The sequence below is a fragment of the Oxyura jamaicensis genome, chromosome 7 (assembly GCF_011077185.1).
Source record: "Oxyura jamaicensis isolate SHBP4307 breed ruddy duck chromosome 7, BPBGC_Ojam_1.0, whole genome shotgun sequence".
NCBI classification, from domain to species: Eukaryota; Metazoa; Chordata; class Aves; order Anseriformes; family Anatidae; genus Oxyura; species Oxyura jamaicensis.
Window position 1 is genome coordinate 18981639 of NC_048899.1, and position 15599 is coordinate 18997237.

General features: G+C 45.7%; 1 long non-coding RNA gene across 4 annotated transcripts; it reads left to right on the plus strand.

Moving 5' to 3' along the window:
• The first annotated feature begins 2211 nt into the window (after positions 1-2211).
• LOC118169928 lies at positions 2212-15060 on the plus strand. Of its 4 annotated transcripts, XR_004752366.1 has the most exons (5): positions 2212-3741; positions 5830-5961; positions 9195-9276; positions 9395-10094; positions 12086-15060. It is a non-coding gene; the product is annotated as an uncharacterized LOC118169928 (long non-coding RNA). The 4 variants fall into 4 exon arrangements; XR_004752365.1 differs by lacking the exon at positions 2212-3741 and having other exon boundaries at positions 4307-7692; positions 9198-9276; XR_004752364.1 differs by lacking the exon at positions 2212-3741 and having other exon boundaries at positions 4307-5961.
• Positions 15061-15599: the final 539 nt, after the last annotated feature.

Below are 15599 nucleotides of genomic sequence, written 5' to 3' on the forward strand. Positions count from 1 at the left end.
AAGGAAAGGAAAGGAAAGGAAAGGAAAGGAAAGGAAAGGAAAGGAACCTTTAAATACATATCTAACCTTACTTTGCCATGCAAAAACCTGGCTTCTGTTCTTATTGAGACCCCAAGGCTCCCTCACTGCAGAGGTAAGAGATGAGGACTGCTGAAGGCTGACCACTACAGCTGACTGCTCTCCATGGACTACAGAAGGTGGCTCAGCACCTGCCTTACTCTGATGGTTAAAGCTAAGTTGATGAGTGATCTGCGTGACGTGTCTGAGGTCAGGCAACAAGTCTGTGCACTCACACCTGGTGTTACAGATCGCTTGTTCCAGCTGAGAATAACTTCAGCCAGTTCGACCTCTCCGAAACAGAGTTAGTGTGCTCTTTGTCCTCACCATCAGTACTTCCACCATCAGGGGAGGAAAATGGAGCTGAGAACATGTAGCATGGTCATAACAGGAAAAGGGACTGAAACCGCATCCATTTCTGTCTCATCTGTGACTTCTCAGCTGTCTGTGAGTAACTGGAGGGCTGCTGGGAATAGCAGGAATCTGACTGCCATCTCTGCTGTTCTCTGTCAAGATCAGGCAGCTCTGAAAGAAATTAGAAATGGATGTTATTGTGTTTGTTTCATCTTGCTGCCATAAGAGGCTGTTCCTCCCCTATGTCCCGGCTCCTGGCTGTCAGAGGGGCGGCTGCCATCTCGCTGCTTGTCTGGCGTCTCGTTGCAGTTCAGCTTTGTGTAGCTGGGAAGAAGAGGAGGGGGGAATCAGCCCCTTTAGTGACACCTCCATAATGACAGGGATGATATAATGTAAGAGAAGCAAAACATTAAGAAGTCTACTACATGAGAAGTATTTTACATGTTACTGTAGTTCTTTCTTGTTACTTAGCCATGAGAAGAGTTTTAGGCATTGCATGCGTTTTGATTATAACTGATACAGAACCTGCAAAACTGACCTTTTAGCAACTCTTTGACCTTTAACACACGCTTAGTGATGCAGTCTTGGCAGCACCTTGCTTTACTTAGCATTTGGATGCCATAAAATTACAGAGCATCCCAGGCATCTCAAGAAAGTGTGTATCTTAATTTATTCCAGCCTGAAGAATATTCTTAGATTGCTTTGCTAATCAGCCCTTCAAAGCATGTGTATCCTCCATGCTCCCCACCAATTCTAATCCTTGGCTTGGTTAAGGATGCTTGTACATTATTCAACTGTCTTGAACCGTGAATTAAATCACTATTCCTTATCTTTCAGTGGATGGTGATAATGACTTTGCAAGCCATTTAATTCTAATATTTCTCATATGAAAAAAGTCTCTGAAGTCTGGAAACAGTCTCCTTAGTGTTTCCTTAGTGTTTAAAAATAAGCCCAAATGATTATCTGTCCTGCAGACATCATTGCCTCATGCTTATCCCCCCATGTGTTTCTCCCATGTGTCCTTCCCTCCACCTGTGTGTTTCTTGTTAATCTTTGGCTTTTCTTCCACTTTCTAACCCCAGAGTAAAGCCCTGTGTAAGCTGTGAATGCCAAGCCCTGCTTACAGGCCTCTCAGCTTCTCATCTCCTTTCCCCCCTACTCTCTCCACCTGTTTTTACATGACGAGTGGGAATCTGGCCAGAGATGCCCAGACTGCACCCAACACCTTGGCTCAGGAAAGGAGCAAAAGTTTAAATGAGGCTCAAATTTTAAATTGTTACCTGTTCAGGTGAGAGTTGTTCGGGGAACTAAATGCAAGATCTTGATGGCTTCATACATAACCTGTGAATTTATTATAGTTAAAAGTATCCAGGGTAGTGATCTGATGAGGTTGTCAGGACACAACAGAGCAGGGAAAACTCCTCTGTTGAAGAGCTGGATGGTGAATTCCTTCCATTTCAAGAAATTTCTTATTGGCATTTTTGTGGTGTCAGCTGCATAACTCATACAGGTACAGGTAGGACCCTCACGTCACCCTGTGGTAGGTGAACTAAAAAACTAAAGTACCTCCAAGCTGAATGACTTGATAAGTCAGACCTTGAAAACTGGGCTCATTCCCTTGGGCACTTTCCTTTACTACCAGAAAAATGACTCCGTGCTGCTGGGTCATAACCTAAGTTACCTTGTGTTACCTTAACAGGTCACCGAACCAACAGGAATTTAGACTTTTTGTTGTTGTTGTTGTTGTTTTTTCCTCAACCTACAGTCTTGTGGGCTTAAGCAAAGCCTTACAGGCAAGGTCATGGACAAAGACTTGAGGCAGGATTTTGCTGTTGAGGATCAGGCTTTGGTTGCTATCTTGACTCCATTAAGCTAATCATCGCGCATGATGAGTTCATGTAAGAGTAATGCTCTCAGTGCTTTATTGAGTGTGCTCATTGTTTCCGACCCGTTTCTGTGTGTTATCTTAGAAGTGCTTTACATCCTTGACTTCATCTACCTTTCTACAATGGTTGATGTGGCTTTTGAGTGATGGGATCTTTGCATCAATCTTCTGCTTTGGGAAATACGTCAGACCAACCCCATGAACAGACCAAAGGCTGATGATATTGTTTTGCCCAGAGGCTGCTGCAGTGGAGGAATTCTGATCTCTGGCCTCAGCAGGATTTGGATCAATTCTTCTTCCAAGAAGACCATGTCAACATACTGCTATTTGCTGCAGAGCTAGCAGGAATCCCATGGCTTCTCATTCAGAGGGCTCTAATGGGTCCCTCTCCTCTTCCCTGCTGCTCTTGGCCTTCCAAGTGGGATCCAACCCATAACCTCTGCGATCACAGCAGACACCAAACACTGATGTAAGGGCAGAATGATTCTTTTTATTTGTTTATTTTGAGCATTGCTTTAAGCACAATGTTGGCCAAAGTAGCACTGGTGGTAGAAGAGCAAACATCTTATGCCTCTCCACATCAAATGTTACTTCAATTTCCAGCTACTCCCTGCCCAGGGAAATATATTTTTTGCACGTGGTGCAGCCACAGTGCGGCTGTGCATAGCTCCATTATTATCAAGATGGATTTATTCCTGCCGAGAAATCTTTCTGCTATCTCATTTCCTGTCCTCCCCCTCCCAAAGTTCACTCTCCCCACCAAAGTGTGGAAGGGTTCTGCTCGAAATCCATCAAATTGCAAGACATAAAACCTCAACATCTATAAATTTGGCAGACTGGTTGGCTGTTGCTTGCTTTAACTCCAAGTCTAGGCTTGGCATGGTGGACAGAAATGCCTGGTGCATCTCCAGAAATGCCTGGAGATATTTAGTCTTTTGGGGCCAGTTATGGAGAGGCTCCACTCCTTGCATGCAAACCAGTTGCCAGGGAAGATGGAAGCCTTCATGTGAGGTCCATTGACCTCAGTCATATCACATCTCTGAGAGGAGGTGGGAAAGGAAAAATGTTCAGCCAGAAGGAAGGGAAGTAGAGTTGCTGCAAATCCCTCCTCTGACTTCTTTGCTCAGCTGCCCATGTGAGGTGATTCAGCTGATTGCCTGAGGCCAACAGGTAGAGGACAATACCAGAAATAATTGAGGAATTTTGAAGAAATATTAAAGAATATGGAAGTAATGCCTTGAGATAAACTGTAGACAGCAAGAGCTACGTGGTAATGCTAGGAAGGGGGCTCTCCATCTCCTAACATGGCCATACATGAATGGTGCAAGCATCTGGCTATGGCTTCCCTTGCGGACACTTATGAAGGCACACAGTTTTAGGATCCTGGCAGCCTTGAAAGCTGGGATAGGTCCAAACTGACCTTCAAGCTGAGACATGTCTCACAGGTGAGATGAATTTGTTCCTAACCACTATGGTGGAGAGAAACAGAAGTACTCTAGAAACCCATGACACTGAAAAAACAATTATATTTCCATACCAAGTACCCTAGCACAGGGTTTGTGGCTGGGGTCAGGCAAAAAACAGCTACACAGGGTTAATGCTCCATGGAGAGCTCTGGGCTGTCATATCCAGAAGGTTTTCTTCGAGTCTGCGCAGATCTCTGTGCCCTGGTTATGCTCTGTTACGTTTTCAAACCTTCCCAGCTAGCAGCAGTATTTTTGGAACAGCATCCGTGAAATTATGGTCTTGCTTCACTGCACACACTTGGACGATAGCTGGTTATGGTTGCATCTTATCCTTAGCTCTTTAAATCCAGTGCCATGCATTTAAGTGCATTTCATTTATTAAAATTTCATGATACATAACCCTTTCCATAACAAAAAATCAGTTTTTTTTTTTTTTTTTTTTTAAATGAAAACCTGTTTTGCGGTTTAGTATTTTTTTTTTTTTTTTTTTTTTTTTTTTTAATTAAGACCTTTTGTGTGGTTTTTTTTTTTTTTTTTTTTTTTTTTTTTTAGTTGTAATTCAGCATTTCAGCTAATTCTCCTTTTAAAAGTAATATGTGCTAGTTATTTATGTGTGTACAGACCAGATTTGTGTGGGCTCAATGCTGACTGGCTGCATGTGTGTTTACAATAGCCCTTGTGTTATCCCAGACGGCAGCCTAAAAACACTTCCAAATTATTCCACATCAGAAGCAAAGAGGGTTTGGATAGACTCCTAGGGGAAAGTCTTGAAGTGTTGCCCAAACCTCAGTCCCAGTGCTGTAAGTCAGGCACGTGGCTGATATTTTATCCACCCAACTTGGACTTTTGCAAGCTGTTTTGTATGTGGAGGGAACAGGAACTTGGGAGCAATTTTAATCAGTGATTTTTTGGAGATGGGCTTCCTCCTATCTTTTGTCCTCTTTCCTCTTGACACACATGCGTGCACTCCGTCTGTCCGTGTTTTCTCAGAAATGATGGAAAATATGTGCACGTAAGCACAATGGAGAGGCTGTTCTGTAACAACCCCCCACAGTGGGTAGGGACTGACCTGGTTCCAATTTATGCCTTTGGAGTGTTGCTGATTTTATGCGTAAAACACTTGAATGGCTCTAGGTGGATGTGCACTAGGGATTTCAAGTTCAACTCTGCCATTAAGGTTTGGTGTTTGTTGCTAATGTCGCTGTGGGCTGGAAAGTTCAAAGCTGAATGGTGCCGTAATCACAAGCTGGTAATGCTTCAGAAAGTGTCCCAGGCTTTGTCCTCCTAAGTGTCACAGTGGTAATGATTAAAGCTTTTAGACTGCAACATCTGTGAAGGGGAAGTGAGTTTCTGAAGAACTGCTGCTCCTCGGGGTCCTCAGCCCTTGGGCAGGGATCTCCTGGCTGCCCTGGGACTGCGGGAGCGCTGGATTTTCCAGGTCCAAACCTCCATGCTAATGCCCTAGGATGTGGTGTCTGGATGCCAAATGCTTCTCAGACAAGCTGAAATTCCCAGGAACGTGAGTCACCAGCTCTGTAGCTCTCTCTCTCTGCAGGTCAGCAGTGGCCAAGAATGTTGGGGGCTGGGGGGGAATCCTCCATCATTTGGACAAAACCAAAACAACAAAACACACATGCAAAACCAAAAACCAGTGTCTTGGTGTCTCAAAACCAAACTTCTACAGTGAGATTTCAGTTCTAGAAATATCCACACTGTCTGCATTTAAACTGAACTGAAGATGACGTTGTTTTCCAAAGCTGCTGGTATTATTGTGGCTTGGAAACTTGGTGCCTGAGCCAGCTCTGATTTTGCTCTTTGAGTTACTCAAGGAATGGCACTCTTTGCTATTTTAAAGAGTAAATATTGCTTTTTAAAATGTAATTTGAAACCTGTACACGCATTGATTTAGGAATGCAAAATGGTTTTATTACTATCTCATCTCAAAACCTTTTCCTTGACTGTCTGTTACTCTGAATTGCAAAATGCATTACAGAAACACATCTGTCATGCTTTATATTGTGAGATAAGACATGCTATGGTTGTGCTCTGTCTCTGCCTCCTCCCCAGAGCAATGCAGAAATCATATATATAATGTCAAACTTGGAAGTCAGGTGCATCACACTTTACCCATCTGAATATTGGCTAAAGCATTGAAGAAGACATGCTTTGGACCAAGAGGAGTCTTTCTTACAGAAACTGGTAATTCTTTTAGTTGAACCTTGAGCAGAGATCGTGCCCTGAGACTGAAAGAAAGAGCTGCACTTCTCTACAGGTGGCACAAAAGTTCAGAAGAGGGGCACCTGGAAGGAGCATTTTGTCACTCATGGCAACAAGAGTTATTATTGCCAGGTCGAATATTTCACGACTGTTTAGCACTTGATTTTGCAGTTCTGCCATTCTTTTAGTATTAGTTCATGGCTTGTCCTAGTACAGCCACATGGACATTGCAGCAACAGCTTTCATTACAAGCCTTAAACTGTCCTTTAAAGGAACTTTCTCCCCCAAACGCAGAGGCAGTCAGGATTCTGCGAAGTAAACTCTCAGAGTTAAATTATTTTGATAGGAGAAACCTGTAGTGATTGCCCACTGTGCTGCAGAGGCTCTGAGCATTTTGTCCACTTTGGGATACATATACTTATGAAGTCACCTCAAGGAAAACAAAACAAAACAAAACAAAACAAAACAAACAAACAAACAAACAAACAAACAAAAAAAAACAGGTAAAGTTTACCCTGGCTTGCAATGAAATTTCACAGACACTAGGCACAGCACAAGCAGAGCAACCCACTAGGCAGATCCCAAAACTTTGAGCCTGGAAGAAAGTGAACAACTAATCGCTGGACTCCCCAAGATTCACCCTATCCCATTTTTTTCCCTGCACAGTGTGAACACATCATTCTAGAAGGAAATGTATTTGATGCTCAAGATCACTTGACTCCAGGGTCTGGAGCTTTGAGACTCTTGTCTTTTACTCTGCAGCGTTTTAACAGAAATTCAGGAATCCTTCAGTGCTGAGTGACCTTAAAGAGAAAAGCAATTTTCGCTCTGGAGCGTGTGCCAATTCTTTTACTCATTAGGGCAATGAAGCTTTTATCACTCGTGCAGTAATGATGCATTTTTAGAGTATTTCACACCTACTTTAAATCTCAGTAAAGACCATGGAACTTCTTTGGTCATGGCCACATGGTATCTATTGTTAAGCAGACTGTTAAAATGAATCAACCTAGATTAAGCAGCCAAAATTACCACTTGCTATCACTACCCCAAATCCATTCCCTCAGAGACAGCCCCATAAAGAGGCTGAACACTGATTAAACACTTCTCTGCCAAGCAGAGTCCAAAAAAATCTGGCAAGAATTGTGTGCAGAAAGCTCAGAAAAAAATATGTAAGAGACGTAAAGGGCTTGATGCATCAATCTGCTTGAATCCAAACCATCCCCTGCTGCAAAATCCTTCGTTAGAGATCCTTCCATCTGCCTGATGAGAGCTTCTGTATTCTGGCCCTGAATTTTCTTGCTCTTTCCCCAGTGGCATTATCTTGTGAGTTCATTATTATTGCTGGCTGTAATTCACACTCCAGTACTCAGTGCTATTAGCAAAAAGAGAAAAAAATGCTCAGTACATGGCCTTGATTTGCCTCAGAGTTCAAAGCAGAGGCTTAAACTCCTTGGAGGATGCGGCTGCCCAGGGCAGGGGTGCAGGCAGGAGGCTCAGCCCTCGTGCCTTCAGATAGGCTTGCTGCCAGAGGGGGGCAAGGAGCATCTTTTTTTGTCACCTTTCCCAAAGCCCCACCTCAACAGAAGCATCCTTAGAAGGTCCTTTTGGACTGGACAGGCTGGATCCTCAAGTGGGAGAGTGATGCTTTGTGCTAGCCGAATTTCTGGCTCTACAGCCTCCAAAAGAAGCTCATGGCTTGTGAAAAGCTGAAGGGTGAGTACAAGTCCTGCCTACAGGGGAACATAGCTTTGCACCTTCCACCACCAGGCTGGTTGTTCTTCAACCATGGGATACACTGAATTTGGACAATTTCTTATGTCACTAAAGCCAGTTCTGAAATAAATAAATAAATAAACAAATCATTGCTTTAATTTTTCATTTTCTTCTTCTTTCCCCTGCCCTTCTCTCTCCCCATCTCTGAAAACCAGCGCATGCAAGGTCTTAAGGAGCAATCGTGGTTGTTCCCAATGACGGACTGAATCCCTTAGTAATTACAGATGGAAAATCACAATGTGGGAGTGCTTTCACTCAAACAGAAGGACTTTTCTGCCAAGACTTGGATTGTCTTGGAAGAAAGAGAGTGCTGTCAGGAGCACAGGGTGCGGACCTGCAAGCTTCAGGGGCCAGATCCCGTGGCTGGAGGAAGCGGGTGCAATGTCCCTGCCTTCAGCAGAGCTCTGATTTATGTCGGCTGAGGATGTAGCTCCCGTGAAACTCTGCTGGGATCCTGAGAAATGTTGCTGGGTAAAGGCTTGCCTTTCAAAACACAGCAGACGATGTCTGAAAACCCAGCAATCTGTTTAATATCATGTAGGGTTCCCCTCCGCCAGTGCTGTGTAGTCTGGCCCTTCAGTCCAAGTGACATCTGTTCTGAATACGTTTTATTTATTATTTTTTTTCCTGTTGTTTTGTTAAAGGCAAATGGGTTTTTGTGCCGGGGTAGTTGAGGAGCCACCATCCCAGCTGAAGGATGTGCCGGGCAGCCCAAAGCTGAAGAAAAAAGGGAAACCCCAATTGATCACAGACTACAGATCTGCCCCCTCTCTTTCTGTTTGCCTTTCAAATGGACTTACAGTGACAGCGTGGAGGTGTAGGCAGGACAGGAGTCCTACACCTTCTTTCTGAAGACAGAGTGCTTCAATAGTCTTCGAGATATTTTTAACTCCTGACAACAATTTGCCTCTGCTTGGTGGGTGAGAAGCAAGTTGGACTCTGAAGAGGAAAAATGCCTCCCTGCGTGGCAAATCCCTGAGAGCCTGCCGTAGCTTTTTGCCAAAAGAAGCTGTAAGCAGAGATAAACAGGTTGTTGATAACAGATACCCTTATTTTCCAGATAAATGTCCGTTCTCTCTTAATTTCTTCCAAGCTCCACCTCAGTATCTTGCATCCTTCAGAACTCGTTGCTTTGCTAACGGCGTATCATTACCTCTATTTTATCAGGTGTTTTTATCTGCTAGCCCAGTCCTTTTCTTTCTCCTTGCCTGCACTTCACCTCAAAAAAGACCTTGCCAAGTGTTTGAAATCCCGTGTCAATCACTAATATTTTCTACATATGAAAATGAGAAAATTTTGGATTCAAATGTGACTTCACAACTTAGACATTTGTTTCCCACCCCTGGTTCAAAAGAGGCATTAATTTAAGAGTGATTCTTATATGTATTCTGTTAAACTAAATTATAACTACTGTTTTTTTAAATTATTATTATTATTTTTAGCAGAAATTGGAAATTATTGATAATGAGACTTTTGGACAACTACATTTGAAATGCCGATACTTGAAAGATGTGAAATATATGGGTAAGGCAGACAACTTGTTTTAGAAATTAGAAAGTTAGAGATTAATTGTGATTTTTGGAAGGGACTTCTTTATCCCTACTTCCTTCTGGTTCTCTCCACCAACACACTGTGTTGTCAGTGCTGATGGAAACCCAACAATCATTATATCAAAGCCTCCTTCTTCTTCCCCCTGACATTGATGCTGGTGTAAGTCTGCTCCTGGCCCATCCCAGGCTGCTGTGTGTGCTGCTGCTGGCCCTTGCTCAGCGGAGATGCCCAGGTTTCCTTCTGAAAGCGCTGCCACACAAAACCCAAAAAGCATGTGGGTCCTCCAGCTTCCTTGGAGTCAGCCAGCCTTGCATTTTCCGCAGCGGGCTGATGCCACACTGGTTTAAAAGCTGCAATGCTGAAAGGCAAACAAAGGAGAGGATTAGACCAAACTAGCTCCAGAGCACACATCGCACATACTAATGTCGTACTGAAACAGAAGAAGGCTGCAAAAACACTGCCCGTGCTTCACTGCTTTCTGAAACCCTGCCTCCTTTTGCCCATCAGATAGGGTGTAGTCTGCATTGCTAAAGGAACCAAGCTAACGAAGTTATAGTTTATTGCTTTGGAAAATAAAACAGTACCACTGGAAGGATACAGCTTGTATAGAAATGGTGCTTGGCCATCTGTATGATCACTGGACTCTCCTCCTGAGATTGTTCAGGGGAAAGCACTCAGCCTTGCCAGTGTTCCCACACAGATGGGTCTGCATCTCCAAGCAACAGCCTCGAGCCACTTGACAGCCTGAATTTCATCTCAGCCAGGAGACAGCAGAATAGAAGTCAGTCTTGGTGAGCAACAAAGGTGCAAGATTCAGATTTGGTGTTTCAAATATCACACATCTTCTTGTATTGAACTGTCGGCGTGGCTGGGTCTGGCTGCAGGGCAGAAAATTTGCATTATTCAGGATTTTCCCCAAAGAATGCCATCATATTGCACCATCAGATGTAGGGTGTCAGAGGTAGACAGTCTGCAGAGGGGAAAACCTCTGCAGTAGTCCTCATTACTGATCCTGTGGACACCTGTAAGAAGAGTTGTGGAGTCCCCTTGCTTCTCCCCACCTCTGGAGCTGTGCAGCTCCCACCACTTTCCCCCCCTGCGCTGGCTGCAGCAGCACCATGACCCCCAAGGCACTCCGTGATAGCAAACACTTCCCAGTTCAGTGCCTGTTCCTGCCGGTTTTAAAAAAGTAGTTTCACGGTTGCATTTCTTTATCTTTGTTCTGCATGAAATCCCCTGCTATGCAGAGCAGACAGTGCTGCCAGAGAGAGAGAGATCTCTGGAAAGAAAGAGTATTCCCCCACTGCCATCGCGGCTGGGTAGTGCAGGGGCTATCTCAGCAGCCCTTAACTACTAGCTCAGCAGTAGTTCCAGTGCAGCAAGAGCAGTTGTTAGCACAACGTGCCTCTACGGTGGGCTTAGTGCGTAAGGATTTAACCAGCTGTGGTTGGTTTCCTTACTGATGCACTACAGGTCTGGCTTATGGGGTCAGGGAATACAGCAGCACACAGCATGCAGCTCCTTTCAGCCCTTCTGTGAGGAGGGTTTGCTTTTTGCCACCAGCAAAATTGGGTGAAAAGGGACTTGGGGACCCCAAAGCACCAAAGCCAGGGGCACGAGCCCCAGCACCACGCACAGCATTGCTCCCAGCTGGCTGTCAGACAGCACGTGGGCTGGGGTTTCTGCGCTGGAAATTCCTGTCATTTATGGACTTTTGACTCAGTTATTTTTGGAAAACATTAGCTCTAACTTGGAGTCCTGCCTAATGACTCCTGCTGGAGCATTGGTAATTCTCTCTGTTTGGGGAATTCGGAGGCTTCCCTCTTCTGTGTACAAGTTTTATTCAGGGGACCTGATGCCAATCTAAGAGCTAATGGTGGTGCCAGTTTTCCATTAGAAAGCTAACTGTAATCCCCCCTTCTCACCTTATCCAAACAAACCTGGTGTGCCACATTCCTGTTGTCTGGTGTTACAGCAGAGATACAGCCCTGGGAAAGCTTAAGTGTGATGTGGAAAGAAGCAAGATATGGGAGAGGGGAAACTCAGAGGTGTTCAGCTCTGGGAAAATCTGAAAGTCTGGTGCAAATGTCCTGCTGCTGGTGATGGCAGTCCTGTTATTACCTGGGGTCACATTTTGAGGGCAAATGTTCCCGTGAAGCTCCTGGAAGGTCCCGTTGGGGTTGAGGGTTAGATGGCAGAGAGGAATGAGAGTAGCTCTGTTTGTTGCCAGCGTCACGCTTGGCAGAAAGGTCTTCACATTTTTTTTAATGTTAAACGGTGCTTATTCTTTGCTGGAAGCCCCTAGCAATTTTTTCCTTTAGTTGATATCTCTGAAAGAGGGGGTATTTTCTGAGACCAAACATAACTTCAGGCTTTACAGACACCCCTGTGCTTGTTCTCTCCTCCAGAAAGAAGCTATGGATATTTATGGCTATTTCTCATCATTTTTATTATTATTATTTTATTCTTAAATGCACAGTGTGCTAAAGCCAAGCTGTGAAGCCCTGGGAGGTAGCTTCCCTTTGGGGACTCTCGCGGTCTCCTCGCCCTCAGGTCAGGAGCAGTGTTTAAAATCCCAGAGTTATCAACATGATGGGCCCTTTCTTTTCAGTTCACAGCTTTTAAAGAAGTTCTTAAAAAGATTTTTTTTTTCTCCATCGTCACAGAAAAAGACAAGTTTCTCACTTGTAAGTCGAGAACTGAAGATTTTAAAATACTCCAAGCGCAAGTTTCAAAGCTGAGTGTTGAATTAAAGGGCTTTTCCTTCTCCTCTCCCCCATAGGTCTCAGATGAAGCACGTGGGATTTCTCAGCACGTCTGAGGTTTCCGTGGTTTATCCTTGCCAGCCCTCCTGCAAACACCACCGTCCTGCTTGAGTTCTGCACTGGGAGCTATGGGATGGCAGCCAGATTTGAGGATAAAATGGTGGGAAGATGCTGAAACCAGGTCTCAGCTGGTGCAAAGCCCCGGAGCACCTTCCCTGCCCTTGCCAGGGATCTGACTGCAGGTGCCCACATCGATTTGACCTGCTGTAAATGAAACCTGCATCCTGAGGGCTGACTTTCGCCCCGGCAGACACCCATCCCGCATCCCCGGTAATGAATGGGAGGCTGCAGAGCGCCTGTCAGGGCAGAATTTGCCCTTCAGTGTCAATAACTTCTCTGACGGCCTATTTACGCTTTCATCTCCCGGCCCTTACTGCTGATTTATGCAGCTTGCGGAGCTGAGTGATGTGGCAGCTGCAGGGAGGAAGAGATGAGAACCAGAAACCCTGCAGGCTTCCTAGGAGCCGTGTTCCCCAGTAATAAATCTCCGATGGAGGAAAGCCTGCTCTGATCCCCCGTGCGTGCTCTGCTGTGCCGCTCCTGCAGCGGGGACGGGACCCAACTCCCAGATGCTGCTCTCCGAAAAGAGATGTGCCTCTTTGTTCCTTTCCTCCCCAGCTTTCCAGCAGGCTGGAGCCAACAACTCTTGGCTGGAAGATGCTGTCGACTCACCCGTCTCCTGCCGTATTCAGCTGTCAGCAGCTCCCACCAAGAGGCATTCTCCCTCTGTCACGCATGAGCACACGCGTGTAGAGCTCCCCAGGCACGGGCCGGAGCATGTGGGGATCACAAAGGAGCGGGGACCACAAAGAAATGCCGTATCTGCCAAGCCCGAGATGGGGGGTACAAATTGCTGCCGATGGAGATGTGCTTCGCCCCATAGAGCTCATGGAGCTGGGCTGCGAATCCCACCCTGGGGGCTCCGGGATGTCTCCGGCACCACCATGGGAGACTTTTGATCCTTATGTTGTGGGAGTGAGGCTGGTGGAAGCGGTGGGCAGGATGAGGTTAGGTGATTGCTGTCCCTAAAAGTGTGCTGCCTGTCACCTGAACCTGCTGTCACCCTCCTGGTGGTCCCTGGTGGATCACAGGGTGGTGGGATGGAGCCCACCTCATCATCTTCTCCTAGGACACATGAGAACAGGGATGGGGATGATGATCCCCATCATTTTCATTATTTAAGTGAAACAGGAGGGCAGCAATAATGTCCTTTAATGGGGAAACACACTGATGGAGCACAGCAGAACTAATACCAAACACACCACTTGTTGCTGTGACCGTTCCCTTTCCCATTCTCCTGAATTACCTATCGAGCATTTCCTAAATTTGCTTGCATGCTAAAATAACTGAGTAATTAACTTTTTATTTTTATTTTTATTTTTTATTTTTTTTTCCAAGGAAATGAGTTATTCTCTAAACTGGAAGGCCTTCTCCCATTTGTGGTTTTCTTTATCAGATTACCAATTTCCTTTCCCAAAGGGATTACAAGCTATATACCAGGATCTCTCTGCAGGGGAGCAGATAAACAAATGAAACATGCAAATTGCTTGAATTTTCAGTGGGTTAAAATAAGCTGTAGTGAAAAAAAAAAAAAATTATTATTATTATTTTTAACCAACTTCTTACTGAATGCACAGTCTGGCTTCTGGCATCTGAACTTTTAACATGGAAACGAAAACCTACAGCTGTTAGCACTGTTAGAGGCTGGCCATGTTTCCTCTCCTTTACAGTGTTGTTAGGTCTGTCAGCTCCTCGGGTAAGTTTGCTTGGGTCCTTGCCCCATCTCCTGACACTTCCCCATGGCCTTCTCCAATCCTGCCCTGCAAATGGGAGACGGTTTGTCTCAGAGTGAAAAAGTGGTTCTGCCCAAGCAGAAGGATGTCCATCCAGGAGGATGTTTCAAGCAGAACGTCTCTGGAGAGGGTCCTAGGGAATGTTTGCTCTCCTCTAATGGGGAATTTTGGTGGTGCTGGTGAGAAATGTGGGGTTTCATCTGCAGCCACCAGGTGTCACCTGCCAGGTTTGGTTTGTGGGGTTATACTTGGCCCAAGAATGGCCTTGGCAATGCTGGTGTGGGTCCCATGTGCATGTGGCACTAACAAGGTGACCGGGATAAAGCCTTTTTCCCACTACAAACCTGCTATCCACATCCAAACCAGAGGTGGCATCTGTAGCCGTGGCTATGGATGGGGTGCAGGTGGTCCATGTTGTGCCTCCTCCTTCTGGCTGCTGAAAATCATGAGAGGCTCCCCTGGGACTGGGATTTAACACCCGGCTCGTGCTCAGGATTGCTCAGCTCATGTGCTTCAGCTGTTCCTGCTCGTGGTCTGTCCCCAACAAACCCGTGCTCGAGGTGTGCACATCCAGCAGTGCAGGGCTGAAGACCAGGAGAGGCACAGGATGTCTTCCAGGTACTTCTCAGCTTGGGAAAGGGAAGGAAACCCCACCTTCTGAGTCCCAAATCCAGGCTTTGGGGTCTGGGCTGTCCATTTATAATAATCTATAGGCTCACTCTGCTCTTCTAGAGAAGACAGCTGGCATGGTTTCAGTGCAGAAGTTGAAGTTCAGGGTTAAGAAGCCAAGCGGAGTTAGCACCCTGATGATTTCTGATTTCTGAAGGCCTTCAGTCTATTAATTTATGAGAAAAAAAAATAAAATAAAGAAAGGTGGATTGAAATGAAGAAAAGCGATGCAGTCCAGCCCGAGCCCTGTGCCTGGGGAGCTGGGGAAAAGGTGTCCCATCTCTTGGTGTGGTGCCACGAGGCAGGCGGAGCTCATCCATCACACTGAGGCACGCACCCCAGCCTTCTAATTAGTGAATATAACCGGGGGTTTTGGAGCTCAAACTGGTTCTGACCTGTGTTTTTTAATTAAGGCATTTTTTAATATAACCCCTGCTTCGGGTCATCTGATAATACTGATCTGGATGTAATGCCTAACCTTCTTAACCCATGACTGTTACTTCTGCACTTTAATGCCAGCCTTACAGAAACATTACCCCGTAAATTAGACGCCAGGTACTCAGAGGAGCAGGGCCAGCTGCGCATTATAATGCTTTTAAGGAATAATTGGATGGGCCCTGACGATGGGCTCCCAGCTGACGGTCTGAGGCCTCCCATAAAAGCACAAAATGCTTATGCTTCCCTTGTTAATGCTGCCTTGTTCCCCCTCGGTCTGCTTGCCATGGGGTCAGAAGGGGGTCCCTGGCTTCCCTTTGGCAATCCCATGCCTGGTGGCAGCTTGCACTGCAGGGACCATCCTGAATTTTTGCTCTCAGCCAGCATCCCAAATGCCCTCACGGTCACCTATTTCCCTGGTTTCTTTGAAAGCCATGGGGAATTGGGGTTTTGTGTGGGTCTGGCTTTGGCTGCACAAAGTCCCCAAGGCACCAGGCGCAGCGAGGCTGAGCTCAGATGTTTGATAAGCTTTGCCTGTGCAAAAGCCTGGTGGAGGAGGTCTTTGTTCCTATTA